The 21,921-nt window shown below is 39.5% G+C and overlaps 1 protein-coding gene across 2 annotated transcripts in view; it reads right to left on the minus strand.

The window, feature by feature from the left end:
* chrm2a (cholinergic receptor, muscarinic 2a) overlaps window positions 1–21,921 on the minus strand; it is a 123,211-nt gene that overhangs the window by 64,350 nt on the left and 36,940 nt on the right. For both annotated transcript variants that reach the window (XM_062064725.1, XM_062064726.1), the window contains exons 2-3: window positions 14,496–14,609; window positions 14,143–14,191 (exon numbers count right to left, since the gene is read on the minus strand). The gene's annotated coding sequence lies outside the window, so the exon portion shown is untranslated. The remainder of the gene's footprint in view (window positions 1–14,142; window positions 14,192–14,495; window positions 14,610–21,921) is intronic.

Consider the following 21,921-nt stretch of genomic DNA (forward strand, 5'->3'; position numbering starts at 1 on the left):
TTGTGAATCCATCACAATAATCTGCCAGGAAATTGCAGAGGCGAACCCTAATCAAGATACACTCAGCACTGACTGAGACACAGAGAGAGAGAGAGAGAGAGAGAGAGATGGGAAATCTAAAGAACAAGAGAAAATGGAAAGTGTGTGTTTGACATGCGCGCTGCAAGACACAGTCCACTTTTTCATGCGCCTGGGTGATCTCCCCCCTTGCCCCCTTTCCGAGTGTCCAATGTCGCCGCGTGGCGCCGGCAGGTTCCATGTGTGCCGCACAGCCAATTAGCCACGAAGCTAACAGCTCATCTAGCAATTAACACGGAGCAAAACACAAAGACGGACGGATATAAGCGGCCGTCTCCGCGTGGCGGCTTGTCAGCTCACCTCCACGGGGGGCGGGGGGGCGACGAACTTGCTGAGGTCGCCGTCTAAACAGAATTCAAATGATGTTTTTTGTTGTCCCGGCCTGTCGTCATACCAGAAAACATCGCCATCAAGCTTTATTACCGCGTACTTAGTCATTACGCTAAAATGCTAATTTTGCCCGGAAAACAGTAAATATTATTGCATAATCCCAAATCAGTTAAGCTTAAGATGTAAGATATCTATAAAATGTATCAATAAAAAAAAATATTTTAACCCTTGTGTGGTGTTCGGGTCTGTGGGACCCGTTTTCATTTTTTTATTAAAAGAAAAATTATACAATTAATTAATTTTTCAGACTGGGACTCACTGACTTTGGCTCATTTTCTGTGAAGAACATATATCAGAATACATATTTAATGACCACACCCCATACACCCCCCCTACACATTTCTATTACATATAAGATGTCCGGGTCCACTGGACCCAGGGCTAATAGAAGTGGGGAAATTGATGTTCTGTGTACCACACACACACACACACACACACACACACACACACACACACACACACACACACACACACACACACACACACACACACACACACACACACACACACACACACACACACACACACACACACACACACACACACACACACACACACACACACACGCACACACACACACACACCTTTTTGGAAACATGTTGCAGGCATCAAATTCCAAATGAGCTAATATTTGCACAAAATAACAACGTTTACCAGTTCGAACGTTAAGTATCTTGTCTTCGCAGTCTATTCAATTGAATATAAGATGAAAAGGATTTGCAAATCATTGTATTCTGTTTGTATTTATGATTTACACAAGGTGCCAACTTCACTGGTTTTGGGTTTTGTAAATTTGAGCAATCTGGCAGCATGTGACGCATATTAATTGCATCTTTGTCATCGTAGGGTCCTTTTTGTCACATTGATTTCTTCCTAACCATCCAAGCGTGCACCTTTTTGTCTTAATTACAGTGCATTTTTGGTACAGAATGCTACTAAATTCCCCCTGAGAACATTCTGGCAAGATGTGACACATTAATTGCAGTTTTGTAGCTGTAGTGTTCTATTTGTTACCTTGCTATGGCTGCTAATCAACATGCAGGCGACACAGCGGGAGGATTCGTGTGCATGCGTGCATCTTTAATATGAAATTCCCCGACATGCTAATATATTTTAATCATCTCAGGATCTCGGGGCTGCTTTTTTGCCGGGCTGAGGATTAGCGCCATTGTACATCATGCACGCACGTACGAGCACCTGTGCGTGTCACACGGGCATGTTGTTCCCTTTGTGCTTTTAATTAGACGCTAAATGTCAACATGTGACGCGTCCTCGACGAAGCACGTGCATCTTTTGATCACATGTTGGGGCTTTCATCAGGCAATTAGAGGAGAGGCCTTGTGACCTCCGCGGCGCAACAGACACGCGTCCTGGCAACCGCCCAATTACAGCCGCATTCTTCACAATACTCTTATTGGCCGGAGGAATAATGAGCTCAAGTAAACAGTGATTACTCGAAACAGGTCATTGATTAGGTCGGCGTGTGGCTGCCCCAAATATGTGTTTGATAGCAACATGTGACGCGCCGTGCATTATTCATGTCGCTGCTCAATCCACTTGTGTCCCAGCCAGGAGATGGATGATGTCCCTTCAACATTTATTCGCACACTGCCGTTCATTTAGTGCATGATGATAAATCTATTTATGGCCTCTGCATGAATTATGCATGACGTATAGATTGGGTGGCTATATGAAGACGTGGGAAAAGACATGTGAGCCTCGCAGCACTTTATCAGGACGCACTCGCCGATTGCTGATTAGTAGCAACGTTTAAGTTTGGCAAAGGTGGATGATAGAGATGTCCGATAATGGCTTTTTTGCCAAAATCCGATATTCCGATATTGTCCAACTTTTAATTACCGATTCCAATACCAACCGATACCGATATATATACAGTCGTGGAATTAACACATTATTATGCCTAATTTTGTTGTGATGCCGCTGGATGCATTAAACCAGTGACGTGCGGTCACTAGAGGCAGGTGAGGCGGGGCCTCACGTGCCATCATGGAAAGAAAAAAAATGTAAAAAGAAAAAAAATTAGTTAAATTGTTATATGTATTCAGTGATTACACTATAAAGTTATTTTCCATTTAACTTCACCAGTTTTAGATTATTTGTATTCAAAATCGCTGAATTTTCACATTTGCAGTTCAAATACTGAGAAGAGACAGTTGTCAGCACTTGTGCCTCAACATGGATTGCGGACTCGGCTAACTGCTGGCCTGCCGTGCAGTGAGACCGTATTGCTATATGAATTATATTATACATTTCCATAGTTTAGTTAGCGGAGGTATATAATGTACAGTGTATTTTGTCAACAACTGTATGTGTGTAAAGTATTTCTTGTGCTGAGCAATCATAAAACTGCTGCGAAGACGCACTGTGGGAGGCTCGCAGTAACCCCGCCTCCTTGTGCCGGTTAAAGCACTCCCGCCGTAGAATGCACCCTTGACGGGAGCGCCACACCAAACAAAGCCCACCCCCAAACCCTCCACGTGCAAGACAGAATCCACCCAAAAAAATTCACTTAACAAGAAGCCAAAAAGTGCAAAAACAACAATGCTCGCGCCGGAGGAGCCGTGGACAGGGACACAACATTAGGTACACCTGCAGACTGCAGCACGGATTTCATATTTCATTCATTCACAACTCCTCCAACACGAACACCACTGTTTCCGCACTTATAAGTAAAGGTAAGACCATAATAACGTTTTTTTAATTAAATGTGCTTTTTTGTGTGCTACAGTTTGTATGTGTAAAGTTAAAGTACCAATGATTGTCACACACACACTAGGTGTGGTGAAATTTTTCCTCTGCATTTGACCCATCCCTTGATCACCCCCTGGGAGGTGAGGGGAGCAGTGGGCAGCAGCGGCGCCGCGCCCAGGAATAATTTTTGGTGATTTAACCCCCAATTCCAACCCTTGATGCTGAGTGCCAAGCAGGGAAGAATGCTGGTATGAGCTTTTAAACATAACCCGTTAACTGCTGCCAATCAAATGGTGAATAAGATACTCTTTAGGGTTCATATGTTTGTAAATCTGACTGTGATGAAGTCAGTGCCTCACCAGTCGTGAGCTTCACCGCACGTCACTGCATTAAACAATGTAACAAGGTTTTCCAAAATACCGGTAAATCAACTCAAGTTATGGAAAAAAATGCCAACATGGCACTGCCATATTTATTATTGAATTCACAAAGTGCATTCTTTTTTTTAACATGCCTCAAAACAGCAGCTTGGAGTTTGGGACATGCTGTCCCTAAGAGAGCATGAGGAGGTTGAGGTGGGCGGGTTTGAGGTGGTGGGGGGGGGGGGGTGTATATTGTAGCGTCCCGGAAGAGTTAGTGCTGCAAGGGGTTCTGGGTATTTGTTCTGTTGTGTTTATGTTGTGTTACGTTGCGGATGTTCTCCCGAAATGTGTTTGTCATTCTTGTTTGGTGTGGGTTCACAGTGTGGCGCATATTTGTAACAGTGTTAAAGTTGTTTATACGGACACCTTCAGTGTGACCTGTATGGCTGTTGAACAAGTGTGAATTGCATTCACTCGTGTGTGTGAAAAGCCGTAGATATGATGTTATTGGGCCGGCACGCCAAGGCAGTGCCTTTAAGGTTTATTGGCGCTCTGTAGTACTCCCTACATCCGTGTACCACTCCGTACAGCGGTGTTTTAAAAAGTTATACATTTTACTTTTGGAAACCGATACCGATAATTTACAATATTACATTTTAAAGCATTTATTGGCCGATAACATCGGCAGTCCGATATTATCGGACATCTCTAGTGGATAATAACACACTATATTTACTCTGTTACATTTATTAAAGTAACTTTTTGGACACATTTTATTTGCCAAGGTCGATTTACTGCAACATACTTTTTACGTTCACTTAAATATTTTTGTGAAGGAGAAACTCAACTTTTATTCCATTATATTGACTTTCATTTCAATCACTACATTTAGTATGGGGAACATATACACCATTAATTAGTTGCTTAATAAAGTAACAAAGACTTAATTTTGAGTTATTTGGACACTAGGGGAACATATAAGGGTTATGGTTAGGCAATAATTCTGAGGTTATTGAGGGAAGACTCTTAGTTAATGGCTTACTGGTTGTATAATAAGGCCATGCAGAATAAGGCATTAATAAGTACTTAATAATGACTAATTAAGAGCCAATATGTTAATATGTTACTAATTTGCATGTTAATAAGGAACTAATTAATGGTGAATATGTGTTCCCCATGTGACAATTTTTTTTAATGAATTTGAATATATATATATATATATATATATATATATATATATATATATATATATATATATATATATATATATATATATATATATATATATATATATATATATATATATATATATTTATATATATATATATTAGGGCTGTGAATCTTTGGGTGTCCCACGATTCGATTCATTATCGATTCTTGGGGTCACGATTCGATTCAAAATCGTTTTTTTTTTCAATTCAACACGATTTTCGATTCAAAAACGATTTTTTCCCGATTCAAAAGGATTCTCTATTCATTCAATACATAGTATTTCAGTAGGATCTACCCCAGTATGCTGACATGCAAACAGAGTAGTAGATTTTTGTAAAAAGCTTTTATAATTGTAAAGGACAATGTTTTATCAACTGATTGCAATAATGTAAATTTGTTTTAACTATTAAATGAACCAAAAAATGACTTATTTTATCTTTGTGAAAATATTGGACACAGTGTGTTGTCAAGCTTATGAGATGCGAGGCAAGTGTAAGCCACTGTGACACTATTGTTCTTCTTTTTATTTTTATTTTTATAAATGTCTAATGATAATGTCAATGAGGGATTTTTAATCACTGCTATGTAGAAATTGTAACTAATATTGATACTGTTCACTACTTTTGGTTTGTTCTGTGTCGTGTTTGTGTCTCCTCTCAATTGCTCTGTTTATTGCAGTTCTGAGTGTTGCTGGGTCGGGTTTGCTTTTGGAATTGGATTGCATTGTTATGGTATTGCTGTGTATTGTTTTGTTGGATTGATTAATAAAAAAAAAATAAAAAAAACAATTAAAAAACAATTTTAAAAAATTAAAATAAAATAAAAATCGATTTTTTAAAAATGAGAATCGATTCTGAATCGCACAACGTGAGAATCACGATTCGAATTCGAATCGATTTTTACCCACACCCCTAATATATATATATATATATATATATATATATATATATATATATATATATATATATATATATATATATATATATATATATATATATATATATATATATATATATATATATATATATATATATATATATATATATACATATATATATATATATATATATATGTATATATATATATATATATATATATGTATATATATATATATGTATATATATATATATATGTATGTATATATATATATATATATATATATATATATATATATATATATATATATATATATATATATATATATATGTATATATATATATATATATATATATATATATATATGTATGTATATATATATGTATGTATATATATATTAGATATATATAGCGCACTTTCCGCGCGCGCGATGATGTCACGTTATCGATGAGAAAATGCTTTTTTAGACAATATGATTTGCCTGAGCGGCTAGGAGACACCGTGAGTAGCAAGCGGTACAAAGTGGATAAGAAAAGACAGAAAAAAATAATTATTTTATTTTATTTATTTTTTCTTATTTTAATTTTTTTTTAAACTTGGGACTTCACGCGGGCCTGATTTTGGACGTTGGCGGGCCGGATCCTAAAATATGGCATGCTAACTTAAGCATGCTAACATGGGAACTGTTGGCTTATTTGTAAAGTTGTGCCAAGTACCAAAATCCAATTTTAGGTGTAAACCATTTAAAAAAAAAAAAATGCTACTAAGTTGTCACGGCGACAACCTTGCAGCTGCAGCTTTAGAGCTTTAGCATCCCGCCCTGGCCATTTTGAGATGCCTTTTCATGTCGCTTTATTTTGAAAGGAAACCGTTAAAAAAAAACCCCAACAGGTCTAAGCCACGCCCCTTGGGGAAGATCAAAGCTGACACTCGAGATGCAGGATGTGTCGCTTTGACCCCGGGCGGTTATTACACCACGGCCATGTGTCATGCCATCATTAGTTATATCGCCATGACAGCCTGGTGTTAGCAGCAAACACTTGCACCTGATGGATGGTCATGTGACTGGCGGTGCTTTCCACTCTACATGTATTAGCATTGGCGCTAGCACTTGTTGTTGTTGTCCCCCCCCCCCCCCCCCCCCTCCCCCCTGCATCAAATGGACTGTCAGTCCTCGCATTACACTCGCACGCAGTGAAAAATGGCAGACTTATTTTCCAGCGGCGTCCTGATTGATGGGCCGGGTTGGTCGGGGGCTCGCGACGGCAGAAATCAATCCGGTGCGCTCCTCCCAGGGGCCGCCGCACTCTGTTGTGCTGGCGGCGATGGGGATAACATGTCTGAGTGGGCCTTCTCAATCTTGTCACTTTAAGCGCAATCAATAGTGCTTCCCCAGCTAGCGCACCTGCACTTCTTCTTCTCCTTCTTCTTCTTCTTCTGCGCACACGAGGACCACTGGGCGATCGATAACTGACCGGCGTGGCTTGAAAACAAGTGCGGGAGCGGCAGGCGGCTTCAAAAAAGGAGGAAAAACAAAGACGGGCTTCACACATGTTGCTATTTTCACACGCGCGTCAAAAAAAAAACCTTCCTGAAATGTGTTTTCATGCTGTGATGTTCTTTCCAGAGCAACAGGTGGTGCTGCAATAGCCAATCGCAAGCTGGAAGACTTGTGCAAATTTTGTATATATTTTTTTCTTTTCGAAAACACACATTTTGGCCTCATGTGCACTTGTAAATAGAGATTTCCGATAATATCGGACTGACGATAAATGCTTTAAAATGTAATGTCGGAAATTATCGGTATCTTTTTAAAACGCAGCTGTACGTAGTGGTGCACGGACGTAGGGAGATGTACAGAGCAGTTGCGTCTCCCAGTCATACTTGCCAACCCTCCCCATTTTTCTGGGAAACTCCCGAATTTCAGTCCCCCTCTCGAAAGTCTCCCGGGGCAACCATTCTTCCAAATTTCTCCCGATTTCCACCCAGACAACAATATTGGGGGCGTGCCTTAAAGGCATTACCTTTACGTGCCGGCCCAATCACATGATATCTACGGCTTTTCACACACACAAGTGAATGCAATGCATACTTGGTCAACAGCCATACAGGTCACACTGAGGGTGGCCGTTTAAACAACTTTAACAATGTTTCAAATATGCGCCACACTGTGAACCCACAGCAAACAAGAATGACAAACCCATTTCGGGAGAACATCCGCACCGTAACACAACATAAACACAACAGAACAAATACCCAGAACCCCTTGCAGCACTAACTCTTCCGGGACGCTACAATATACCCTCCTCCCCCACCTCAACCTCCTCATGCTCTCTCAGTGAGAGCATGTCCCAAATTCCAAGCTGCTGTTTTGAGGCATGTTAAAGAAAATAATGCACTTTGTGACTTCAATAATAAATATGGCAGTGCCATGTTGGCATTTTTTTCCATAACTTGAGTTGATTTATTTTTGGAAAAACCTTGTTACATTGTTTAATGCAGGGGTGTCAAACGTAAGGCCCGAGGGCCAGATCAGGCCCGCGAACAGGTTTTATTCGGCCCGAGGAAAGATTTTGCTTAGTACAAAAATGAGGCCGAATTTTTTAATTAAAGCAACCACTGTTCTAAGTATGTCCACTAGATGTAGCAATATCAATTCTTATCTTTGTAGATGATACTATGTATGTAAATAAAAAACAAAAAAAACCACATGTTAGTGCACCAGTCGAGGAAAATGAGCAAACTACATAAATAACATCCTGTAATTAGATTTTTATATTTTTCTTTTATATTGATGGATTGAAAATGAACACCAATGAGCTGACTTATGAACATTATCACATAATTTATTCAGAAAATATAAATAACGATAGACTTCTATTAACCGCAACATGTAAGTGTAAAAAAACACCATTATAATTTGTACATTTTCAGAATGTGCTTGTTCTATTTTTAAACAAAAAAAATCTGAAGTTGTCTTTATTTTTAAGTTATCGTGCCGTGATTTTACCAGTCCGGCCCACTTGGGAGTAGATTTTTCTCCCTGTGGCCCCCCCATCTAAAATGAGTTTGACACCCCTGGTTTAATGCATCCAGCGGGGCATCACAACAAAATTAGGCATAATAATGTGTTAATTCCACGACTGTGTCAAGGTGTGTTGTTGACGAACCCCAAGATGCAGAGATGGCGGCAGGCTTGGTACAAGAAAACATGGTTTTAATGTTCAAAAATGAGAAAAGGAAAACACGAACCGGAAACCAGGAAGCAGGAACAGGAGTCAGGATCCAGGGAATCGCACACAGCTAGCAACGACACGACAATACTCCAACACCGAGTGGAGGACAAAACAGGTTTAAATAGTAGCTGGCTGATTGACACCAGGTGTGGCCAGGTGCCAATCAGCCACAGCTGAGGGGACACAGCACTCAGGGAGACAAACAGGAAACAGAACCAAAACAAGAGCGCTGACAGGAAATACAACCAACACAGAGGAAAAACTTAAACACAACCAAACTTTCAGGGACAAGCCTGACAGACTGTATATATCGGTATCGGTTCATATCGGAATTGGTAATTAAGAGTTGGACAATATCGGATATCGGCAAAAAAGCCATTATCGGACATCTCTAGCCCTAACCAAAACCATGGGACCTTAGAACTTAATATATGCAGGAGGAGCTAATTGGAAAACAAAGGTAAACAAAAAAGTAGTCTTAAGATATGAACATGAATGTTTTCTACCACATTTTACTAAGCTCTTCCTTTTTAGGCCAAGTTTGTTGACAACACAGCTAGCTAGCTAGCGGTTGTCACTCAAACGTTTAGCGTGACTGTTAAGAAATGGAGCAACACTTCTGTAATCAAAGTGATTAAGCCCGAGATGAGGAGTTAAAACAACGCTTTAATTCTTATTAAAGCAGCTTTTTCGTTCCCCACCGGCGTGGACATAAATCACCGCGGACAGTTTGGAAATGTACGACCCCGGGTTGTTGGCCGCCATCCATTAAAAGCAAAAGCCCCGCGGCCAAAGTATCTTTAAATTAGCAGGCCTAAAAAATTCAACAATCCACAGCGAGGAAGAGCCGAGACGTGCGTTTTCATACGCGGTGCCGGGAAAACGATTGTATTAAATGCCTCAAGCCGCGCTCGCTCATGCATATTTGACACTTTCCGCAGCTAATGGACGCCGCGCGGCTTCCAGTACGTAACAGCTTCCCTTTCTGCCACCGCCTTTCTACACTGGCACTTTTTGAACTCACCTGACACCAAAGTGACCCGGCAGGCCACGCTAACGAGAGATACACAACGCAGACGCACGACGGCGGCGGAAAGAGTCCATTTGAGGCTCGCCGTAATGGCCACTGAGAGCCCTCGACGGCGTTGTCGGCAGAGGGGCGTCGAACAACGGCTGATAACGCGCACTTGTGGAGGGACAAGTGGCGCCTGATGATGATAGCGACGGTGAGCAGATAGCGACAACAACTTGTCATGTTTTTCCGGACGCCATGACACCTGATATCGTTTCAAAGGACACAGGACTCCCCGCTTGGATGGCACTGGGCAATGCATGATGGGAAACCACTGTGGAAAACAACTTGACCATATTTGGTAACGTGCTTTAAAACCAGCTGACAAAGGAATAAATAGCCGCTTCAAACCAACAAACTTAAAGGCCTACTGAAAGCCACTACTACCGATCACGCAGTCTGATAGTTTATATATCAATGATGAAATCTTAACATTGCAACACATGCCAATACGGCCGGGTTAACTTATAAAGTGCAATTTTAAATTTCCCGCTAAACTTCCGGTTTAAAACGTCTCTGTATGATGACGTATGCGCGTGACGTCAATCGTTGAAACGGAAGTATTCGGACACATTGTATCCAATACAAAAAGCTTGGTTTTCATCGCAAAATTCCACAGTATTCTGGACATCTGTGTTGGTGAATCTTTTGCAATTTGTTTAATGAACAATGAAGACTGCAAAGAAGAAAGTTGTAGGTGGGATCGGTGTATTAGCGGCTGTCTGCAGCAACACAACCAGGAGGACTTTGACTTGGATAGCAGACGCGCTATCTGACGCTAGCCGCCGACCGCACAGATGATCGGGTGAAGTCCTTCGTCGCTCCGTCGATCGCTGGAACGCAGGTGAGCACAGGTGTTGATGAGCAGATGAGGGCTGGCTGGCGTAGGTGGATAGCTAATGTTTTTAGCATAGCTCTGTGAGGTCCCGTTGCTAAGTTAGCTTCAATGGCGTTGTTAGCAACAGCATTGTTAAGCTTCGCCAGGCTGGAAATTATTAACCGTGTATTTACAGGTCCATGGTTTAATAGTGTTGTTGATTTTCTGTCCATCCTTCCAGTCAGGGATTTATATATTTTGTTTCTATCTGCATTTAAGCCCGATGCTATCACGTTAGCTCCATAGCTAAAGTGCTTCGCCGATGTATTGTTGTGGAGATAAAAGTCACTGTGAATGTCCATTTCGCGTTCTCGACTCTCATTTTCAAGAGGATATAGTATCCGAGGTGGTTTAAAATACAAATCCGTGATCCACAGTAGAAAAAGGAGAGAGTGTGAAATCCAATGAGCCAGCTTGTACCTAAGTTACGGTCAGAGCGAAAAAAGATGCGTCCTGCACTGCACTCTAGTCCTTCACTCTCACGTTCCTCATCCACAAATCTTTCATCCTGGCTCAAATTAATGGGGTAATCGTCGCTTTCTCGGTCGGAACCGCTCTCGCTGCTGGTGTAAACAATGGGGAAATGTGAGGAGCCTTTCAACCTGTGACGTCACGCTACTTCCGGTACAGGCAAGGCTTTTTTTTATCAGCGACCAAAAGTTGTGAACTTTATCGTCGATGTTCTCTACTAAATCCTTTCAGCAAAAATATGGCAATATCGCGAAATGATCAAGTATGACACATAGAATGGATCTGCTATCCCCGTTTAAATAAAAAAATAAATAATTCAGTAGGCCTTTAACCTAACCCTGTGCATCTTAAAATGTTGGTTTACTACATTTTAGGAATGGCAATGGAAGCGGGTTCTAATTCTACAATTTTTTTTTTACTTTCCAGGGGGCGCCACTGAGTAAATTTCATGTCAAAGACAATTCATGAAGGTCATTCTTCTACAGCAATGGACCCCAACCATTTTTGCACCACGGACCGGTTTAATATAGGCATTATTTTCAGGGACCAGCGTTCCACTTGTACCGGATAAATACAGCAAAAATAAGTGCATGAAAAATAGAATAGAATAGAATAGAAAGTACTTTGTTGATCCCTGGGGGAAATTCCGCACCACAAATACAAGACACTATAACTCTGAATTAGTGGGAGCTTGTTCCTTTGCAATGAGATGCAGATGGAAAATCAGCCTTTGGCTACAATCTGTCACATTTATATTTGATGGGTTCATGAATGTGCATTGTATCATGTCACACAGTTGTAACAAATATAACAACTTCCTATGAGGAGTTTTATAGTACATCTATAAACCAGCTTATTGGTGTGTTTAGTGGGACAGGCCACAGTTAAGTTGGAGAAAATGCAGTCCTTTATAAATTATTTCATGTTTCTCTGCGGACCGGTAGCTAATGCGTCACGGACCGGTACCGGTCCCCGGACCGGTGGCTGGGGAACACTGTGCTACAGAATACACGGGGACGGCGTGGCGCGGTTGGGAGAGTGGCCGTGGCAGCAACCTGAGGGTTCCTGGTTCAATCCCCACCTTCTACCATCACTCCTACCCACTTCTCCAAAGTGGGCTGGCTCAGGGTGGAGGACAGAGTAAAACAACTTGCACTGAGCCTAGTCTATAAAATCCGCTATGAGATAGTAAGCAGCACCAAGTTCCTGGGGGTGCAGATAACTGACAATATAACCTGGTCCCTACACACCGGAGCTCTTGTAAAAAGAGCTCAGCAGCACATGCACTTTTTGCGTCAGATGAAAAGAGCACAGCTCCCTACCCTCATTCTCAGCACATTCTACAGAGGCACTATAGAGAGCCTACTGACCAACAGCATCTCTGTCTGGACTGGAGCCTGCAGTGCCTCAGACTGGAAGTCTCTCCAGAGAGTGGTGAGGACGGCGGAAAAGATCATCAGGACTCCTCTTCCTCCTATCCAGGAGATCGCAAAAAGCCGCTGCCTGACCAGGGCTCAGAAAATCTGCAAAGACTCCTCCCACCCCCACCAAGGACTGTTTTCACTGCTGGACTCTAGAAAGAGGTTCCGCAGCCTCCGAAGCAGAACCTCCAGGTTCTGTAACAGCTTCTTCCCTCAGGCCGTAAGACTCTTAAACGCATCATAATTAAATTATCCCTCAACTCCCCCCAAAATGGATTAACTGGCTGGAATAAAAAAGACAATATAACATACATCCACAAATGTGGACGCATGTGAAAAAGTGCAATATATTTATCTGAACAGTAATCTATTTATTTATTAATTTATATATATTTATATATATATTTATTTATTTTATATATATATCATATATATATATTATTTATATATATTTATTTATTTATATATGCACCTTATTGCTTTTTTTATTATCCTGCACTACCATGAGCTTATGTAACGAAATTTCGTTCTTATCTGTGCTGTAAAGTTCAAATTTGAATGACAATAAAAAGGAAGTCTAAGTCTAAGTCTAAGTCTATAAAACGTTGATGGAGGGTTTTGAAGTTGTTTTCGAGGGCTTTGAAGGCTACAACGGTGAACCCCATGAGCCTTACTTTTAAGCGTTTTTTTTATCATCTTTAAAATCCTGAAAAAAAGACATGTTTTCTTTTCTTACTAAATGATTGTGAACGATAGGCAAAGTTCCCCAAAAAATTGCAGTTCCCCTTTATGTTGAAGTGGAGTGATAATTGTTTTTAGCGACAGCCAGTGATCAAAACAATTCATTACGGTAAGATCATTAATTATAAATATATTTTTATCTTATTTTCATTTTTATTTGGTAACTTTTGCTCAAACATTATCATTCTGCTGGTACAATAAATATTTCCATAAATTACAAAAATGAAAAATGATTGGGATATGCTTTTATTTCTTCATATCATATATCATATTAGTCTGTTCTTTCTTTCTTTTTTTGTTTGTTTGTTTTTTCTTTCTGCTGATTATGGCACAGGGGTGGGACCAGCCAATATCTGCTTATTCCCACTCCCTTTGGACGGCAAAATGTGTGCTTGTGAAGTTTTAGCTAATACAACTTAAATTGAATATCTAATTGTTGCCATTGTATTGTGCTGGTGTGTGCTGATTGGCTGGTGGAGATCACATGGCTTCTCCACTGCCTTAGCTCATTGCTGACCTGGACTTTGTGCAGTTTTTTTTTACCAAATCAGCACTTCTTCTGCTTTAATTGCACCTTAATGAAGCGTTCCGACACGGGGGGAAAAACCCCAAAAAAACCCATAATTAAAACCGTAAATTATGGCTTTGTACGACCAGAAGCTGTGGTGTAAAACAATGGACACGCTTTGATTACCTGAGATGATCTCTTCTCTCTTAGAGATGAAGCTCTCGTACCCGCGCCTCTGAAAGACAGAAAAGAAAACGAAAAAAAACTCTAGGCAAAAGTCTCAAGGTCTTTGATGGCGACTCGTCGCCATTCATCAGGAAATAAAGAAGCAGAAGGCAAAATGGAGAATGATTGAAGTTGTAATGAAAGCTGTCAGGCTGCGTTATGCAAATGAGAGACATGCAATTATTTTCTTCTCCTTCTAAAGCAGCCTCACAGATACCATCCTTTAAAGAAGCCTGGGGGCCAAAAACACTTCGTCCAAACTTTACGCCAAACCATCCCTGGTTGGCTAAACGCCTTGTTTAGGTTGTACTTACAGGCCCAGCAGGGGTTCTGCATCCTGCATGGCAAGCTGCACTCCACACCAAACCGACAAATAGGGAAGCAGGGGGCGTGTCTTCCTCCAGCTCCATGGTTGCTCGCCATGTCCACTACACAGAAAGACGTATCAAGGATTAGCATGGCTAATATCACGTTTAGCGCCAAATAATCGTAAAAGCTACAAGTGGAAGCGGTAAAAGAAGTTTTTGTTGGACGGAGCCAACTTCCACTTCTTCTGTTATTTTTTTACGAACACGATAATGCAAATCAAACGTTTGTTTTAGCATTCAATGATTGATTGATTGAAACTTTTATTAGTAGATTGCACAGTACAGTACATATTCCGTACAATTGACCACTAAATGGTAACACCCGAATAAGTTTTCCAACTTGTTTAAGTCGGGGTCCACGTTAATCAATTCATGGTACAAATATATACTTTCATCATAATACAGTCATCACACAGGTTAATCATCAGAGTATGTACATTGAATTATTGACATTATTTACAATCCAGGGGGTGGGATGTGGGGAGGGGGGGCGGGGGGGGGGGGTAGGTTTGGTTGATTGATATCAGCACTTCAGTCATCAACAATTGCATTATCTGAGAAATGGACATTGAAACAGTGTAGGTCTGACTTGGTAGGATATGTACAGCGAGCAGTGAACATAGTGAGCTCAGAAAGCATAAGAACAAGTATTTATTTACAATCCGGGGAGGTGGGATGTGGAGGGGGGAGGGTGTTAGTCTAGCAAGTGTTAGTGTTAGTTTAGCAAAAATACATTCCTACTGTTTCACGATTATTTCCTACAAAAATATTCAGATAAACTAAATCACGAATGCTTGCTTTGCATTTTTTTTTTAGCTAAAATATCACCTAATTTAACTGGTGGTGACTTTTCAATGTGTCATGATCGGTTGCCCGGATCATGTTTTCGTCTGTTAGTTTTGACTACCTCAGTTCTGTTTTCTGCACCCCTGGGTTTGTGTTTCAGTTACCATGGGTGCTGATTGGGTTCAGCTGCCTCTGATTAGTGTCCGGGATTTCTCTGACGACTGGGTCGCATTTTAGCGCGAGGGTCGTTCTCCCTAGATGCAGCAGGAACTCCGGACACAGCGTGCAGGTAGGAAATTATTTATTTGCATAAATCATGTAGGAAAAAACAGGAAAAAAACTAAAGTGTGCCGATAGCACGGGTGGCAAAACTAAGGAAGAGCTAAGCGTGGAAGCTAGCATACAAACAGGAATCAAAAGTAATAGAACAATACTTAACGTACGGGTTTGCATGGAAGCAGGTAGAAAATGTTGCGCAATGCAAACAAGGAAGCCAGCCAGTGTGTGGCGAGCAATGTAAATAATTAGCTCTCTGATTAGTGCCTGGCAGCAGGTGAGCATCCCGGACACTAATCAGAGAGCTATTTATTCTTACATTTGTTCTGACGCTGTTTGTTAAAGTTAAAGTTAAAGTTAAAGTACCACTGACAGTCACACACACACTAGGTGTGGTGAAATGATCCTCTGCATTTGACCCATCCCCTTGTTCCATGCCCTGGGAGGTGAGGAGAGCAGTGAGCAGCAGTGGTGGACGCGCTCAGGAATAATTGAAAACATTGTGGCATTTGCTCACGTTTTCCAAACTTGGATTTGTTCTACTCTTGCAAACTTGTTAAACAGCTCATTTGTGTGATGGCAGCATCCGTCAATATTTTCTTAGCTATTTTTCTTTTCACAGGCATCAAAACTATGAATGAACACATGTGGAGTTATGTACTAAACAAAAAAAGGTGAAATAACTGAAAACACGTTTTATATTCTAGTTTTTTCAAAATAGCCACCCTTTGCTCTGATTACTGCTTTGCACACTCTTGGCATTCTCTCGATGAGCTTCAAGCACACCTGTGAAGTGAAAACCATTTCAGGTGACTACCTCTTGAAGCTCATTGAGAGAATGGCAAGAGTGTGCGAAAAAGTAATCAGAGCAAAGGGTGGTTATTTTGAAGAAACTAGAATATAAAACATGTTTTCAGGTATTTCCCCTTTTTTTTGTTAAGCACATAACTCCACATGTGTTCATTCATAGTTTTGATGCCTTCAGTGACAATCTACAATGCAAATAGTCATGAAAATAAAGAAAACAAACTTTTGGCCTGTACTGTATATATATATATATATATATATATATATATATATATATATATATATATATATATATATATATATATATATATATATATATATATATATATATATATATATATATATATATATATATATATATATATATATATACATATGTATATATACATATATACAAACCCCATATGAGTTGGGAAACTGTGTTAGATGTAAATATAAACGGAATACAATGATTTGCAAATCCTTTTCAACCCATATTCAATTGAATGCACTACAAAGACAAGATATTTGATGTTCAAACTCATAAACTTGTTTTTTTTTTGCAAATAATAATTAACTTAGAATTTCATGGCTGTAACACGTGCCAAAGTAGTTGGGAAAGGGCATGTTCACCCCTGTGTTACATGGCCTTTCCTTTTAACAACACTCAGTAAATGTTTGGGAACTGAGGAGACACATTTTTTAAGCTTCTCAGGTGGAATTCTTTCCCATTCTTGCTTGATGTACAGCTTAAGTTGTTCAACAGTCCGGGGGTCTCCGTTGTTGTATTTTAGGCTTCATAATGCGCCACACATTTTCAATGGGAGACAGGTCTGGACTACAGGCAGGCCAGTCTAGTACCCGCACTCTTTTACTATGAAGCCACGTTGATGTAACACGTGGCTTGGCATTGTCTTGCTGAAATAAGCAGGGGCGTCCATGGTAACGTTGCTTGGGTGGCAACATATGTTGCTCCAAAACCTGTATGTACCTTTCAGCATTAATGGCGCCTTCACAGATGTGTAAGTTACCCATATCTTGGGCACTAATACACCCCCATACCATCACAGATGCTGGCTTTTCAACTTTGCGCCTATAACAATCCGGATGGTTTTTTTCCTCTTTGGTCCGGAGGACACGACGTCCACAGTTTCCAAAAACAATTTGAAATGTGGACTCGTCAGACCACAGAACACTTTTCCACTTTGTATCAGTCCATCCTAGATGAGCTCAGGCCCAGCGAAGCCGACGGCGTTTCTGGGTGTTGTTGATAAACGGTTTTCGCCTTGCATAGGAGAGTTTTAACTTGCACTTACAGATGTAGCGACCAACTGTACTTACTGACAGTGGGTTTCTGAAGTGTTCCTGAGCCCATGTGGTGATATCCTTTACACACTGATGTCGCTTGTTGATGCAGTACAGCCTGAGGGATCGAAGGTCACAGGCTTGGCTGCTTACGTGCAGTGATTTCTCCAGATTCTCTGAACCCTTTGATGATATTACGGAGCGTAGATGGTGAAATCCCTAAATTCCTTGCAATAGCTGGTTGAGAAAGGTTTTTCTTCAACTGTTCAACAATTTGCTCACGCATTTGTTGACAAAGTGGTGACCCTCGCCCCAGCCTTGTTTGTGAATGACTGAGCATTTCATGGAATCTACTTTTATACCCAATCATGGCACCCACCTGTTCCCAATTTGCCTGTTCACCTGTGGGATGTTCCAAATAAGTGTTTGATGAGCATTCCTCAACTTTATCAGTATTTATTGCCACCTTTCCCAACTTCTTTGTCACGTGTTGCTGGCATCAAATTCTAAAGTTAATGATTATTTGCAACAAAAAAAAAGTTTATCAGTTTGAACATCAAATATGTTGTCTTTGTAGCGTATTCAACTGAATATATGGGTTGAAAATGATTTGCAAATCATTGTATTCCGTTTATATTTACATCTAACAATTTCCCAACTCATATGGAAACGGGGTTTATATATATATATATATATATATATATATATATATATACATATATATATATATATATATATATATATATATATATATATATATATATATATATATATATATATATATATATATATATATATATATATATATATATATAGAGAGAGAGAGAGAGAGAGATTTGTTTATCACTATGCGGCCCCCGAGTTAAAACGTTTGGGGACCCCTGCTCTACATAATCGGTATAGTTTCGGAAGTGAGAAAGTTGTATCGGGACACCTCTAATGGTGCCAATGATGCTCTAGTTCAGGGGTCACCAACGCGGTGCCCGCGGGCACCAGGTAGCCCGTAAGGACCAGATGAGTAGCCCGCCGGCCTGTTCTAAAAATAGCTCAAATAGCAGCACTTACCAGTGAGCTGCCTCTATTTTTTAAATTTTATTTATTTACTAGCAAGCTGGTCTCACTTTGCCCGACATTTTTTATTCTAAGAGAGACAAAACTCAAATAGAATTTGAAAATCCAAGAAAATATTTTAAAGACTTGGTCTTCACTTGTTTAAATAAATTCATTAATTTTTTTACTTTGCTTCTTATAACTTTCAGAAAGACAATTTTAGAGAAAAAATCCAACCTTAAAAATGATTTTAGGATTTTTAAACACATATACCTTTTTACCTTTTAATTTCCTTCCTCTTCTTTCCTGACAATTTAAATCAATGTTCAAGTAAATTTTCTTTTTTTTATTGTAAAGAATAATAAATACATTTTAATTTAATTCTTCATTTTAGCTTCTGTTTTTTCGACGAAGAATATTTGTGAAATATTTCTTCAAACCTATTATGATTAAAATTCAAAAAAATTATTCTGGCAAATCTAGAAAATCTGTAGAATCAAATTTAAATCTTATTTCAAAGTCTTTTGAATTTCTTTTAAAATTTTTGTTCTGGAAAATCTAGAAGAAATAATGATTTGTCTTTGTTAGAAATATAGTTTGGTCCAATGCGTTATATATTCTAACAAAGTGTAGATTGGATTTTAACCTATTTAAAACATGTCATCAAAATTCTAAAATTAATCTTAATCAGGAAAAATTAGTAATGATGTTCCATAAATAATTGTTTTAATGTTTTCAAAAAGATTCAAGTTAGCTAGTTTTTCTCTTCTTTTTTTGGGTTGAATTTTGAATTTTAGAGAGTCGAAATTGAAGATAAACTATGTTTCAAAATTTAATGGTCATTTTTTTTTCGTGTTTTCTCCTCTTTTAAACCGTTCAATTAAGTGTAAATATCATTAATTATTAATAATAACATAGAGTTAAAGGTAAATTGAGCAAATTGGCTATTTCTGGCAATTTATTTAAGTGTGTATCAAACTGGTAGCCCTTCGCATTAATCACTACCCAAAAAGTAGCTCTTGCTTTCAAAAAGGTTGGTGACCCCTGCTCTAGTTTGACAGTTTGTGACCAACGTGAGGCTAATGCTAGTCAAAGTAATCCAGCAGCGTAATCCAATCACATTTAATCCCCTGTCAATGTTGTTTTGAAGGCGTTTCAAATTCTACCATTTAGAGTTTTTCCGACTTTAAAGCATTCATTTTTGGAGCATGTGTTTTGTTTGCTGTGTTTAATTGTTGCCAAAGTGCCAAAAGCGTGGTAATTATTCTCAGCAGTGACTCTTGCAGATTGCACCATTAATATCTCATTCTCTCTCGCGCGGCGCCGTCCCCTCGCTGAAGCCCATTAAGGAGAGCGGCGGAATAACACAAAAATCTTCCATTTTTAAACGCCCTCGGAGGGGGGAGGCGTGTCATGCGGCGTTCTTGCCGCGTCACGACGACGAGGAGGACTTTTGAGTGGCTTCCCCCTGCCGGAGCCGGCGGCGAGCAGCTGGTGGCTGTCGGCAGACGTCCACGCTGGCCGCCTCCTCTGACGGCCGACGTCCCAGCTGGACGTGCTTGAGCGTGGATCGGAAAGGCTGCCATCACACTCCTGCATCGTTTGGCGTTCATTTATTTTTTCAATAATATCCTCCCCTCTCACTACGATGCACAAAACTTCTCAATTTCCTCCCTTCTTTCCCGCCCTCTTAAACACTAATTGGCAGACGTGATGTCGTAATCCCAACACGGGATTACGGCGAGCACATAATCACGCAGAGTGTCAACATCTGCATGGAATCATGCCATAATCTGGGCGGACTATTTTAAGACCTTTTTCCTCGACAAGATTAAGCGTTTGAAATCCTCCTACAAATGAAACGCCCCTGCAACAGGAACAGGAGACCTCTGCCAAGGCCTGCAACGCTAATTTTGGAATAATTACAACACCCCTGCGTATGTCTGAAGTTAGTTAAGTATCATGCATGATTCCCAGTGGATTTATGGAAAATTTTTCTAACTTTGAACAAAAAAACCAACCTGCTGCACCTTTGTCCAGATCTGCACCAACATGTAATATATATATATAAAGGTTTATTTGAAATAGGGACATATACAGAAACATAGATATAACCAGTTATCCAATATATGCATCATAGTGTTTGTAGCCAAAGCTAATTTACAACACTTGTCCCCAACAACAACAACAGCACAGAGCCAACATCATTAAAATAGGAAAATAAAAAGAATGAGGCAAAAATGAGTCGATAATAATGATAATAGTGATAATACAGACAAAGTGCAAACTAGATAAAAGCCAATAATAATAATAATAATAATAATAATAACACAGACAAAGTGCAAACTAGATAAAAACCAATTAGTACAAATCTGCAAAAACTAAACATGGGAACACGATTGTTGCTCAACTAGCCACAATTGTGTTTGTTTTTCGAAAGTGACAAGTGCAGGTATACTTTTCAAGTAGTTTTTGCCTGGCCCCTGCACATAATCAGCAGTAAGTTTTGCATAACACGCATAACACATAAATACATAATTACGTAAACGAATACAGGCAAATAATAAAAAAAATTGCTACTTTTTTTCTATACAGTCGTCCCTCGTTTATCCTCGGTTAGGTCTCTAGTAGGGTTGTACGGTATACCGGTATATTACCGCGATACTAATGAATCATTTTCGGTACAATACCGCCTCTGAAAAGTACCGTTTTTTTTCGGCATCACAACATCTTTCGTTTAAAAAAATGTTATATTATGTTTATAAACTCGGGAAATATGTCCCTGGACACATGAGGACTTTGAATATGACCAATGTATGATCCTGTAACTACTTGGTATCAGATTGATACCCAAATTTGTGGTATCATCCAAAACTAATGTAAAGCATCCAAAAAACAGAAGAATAAGTGATTATTACATTTTAACAGAAGTTTAGATAGAACATTTTAAAAGAGAAACTAAGCAGATATTAACAGTAAATGAACAAGTATTTTAATAATTAATTTTCTACCACTTGTCCTAAATAATGTCGACAAAATAATAGAATGAAAAATGACACAATATGTTACTGCATACAAACGTGCAATAAGAAACATATGTTCAATGTACCGTAAGATTTTTTTGTTAAAATAAAGCCAATAATGCAATTTTTTGTGGTCCCCTTTATTT

This window comes from Entelurus aequoreus, linkage group LG12, assembly GCF_033978785.1.
Source record: "Entelurus aequoreus isolate RoL-2023_Sb linkage group LG12, RoL_Eaeq_v1.1, whole genome shotgun sequence".
In the NCBI taxonomy this organism is placed as follows: domain Eukaryota; kingdom Metazoa; phylum Chordata; class Actinopteri; order Syngnathiformes; family Syngnathidae; genus Entelurus; species Entelurus aequoreus.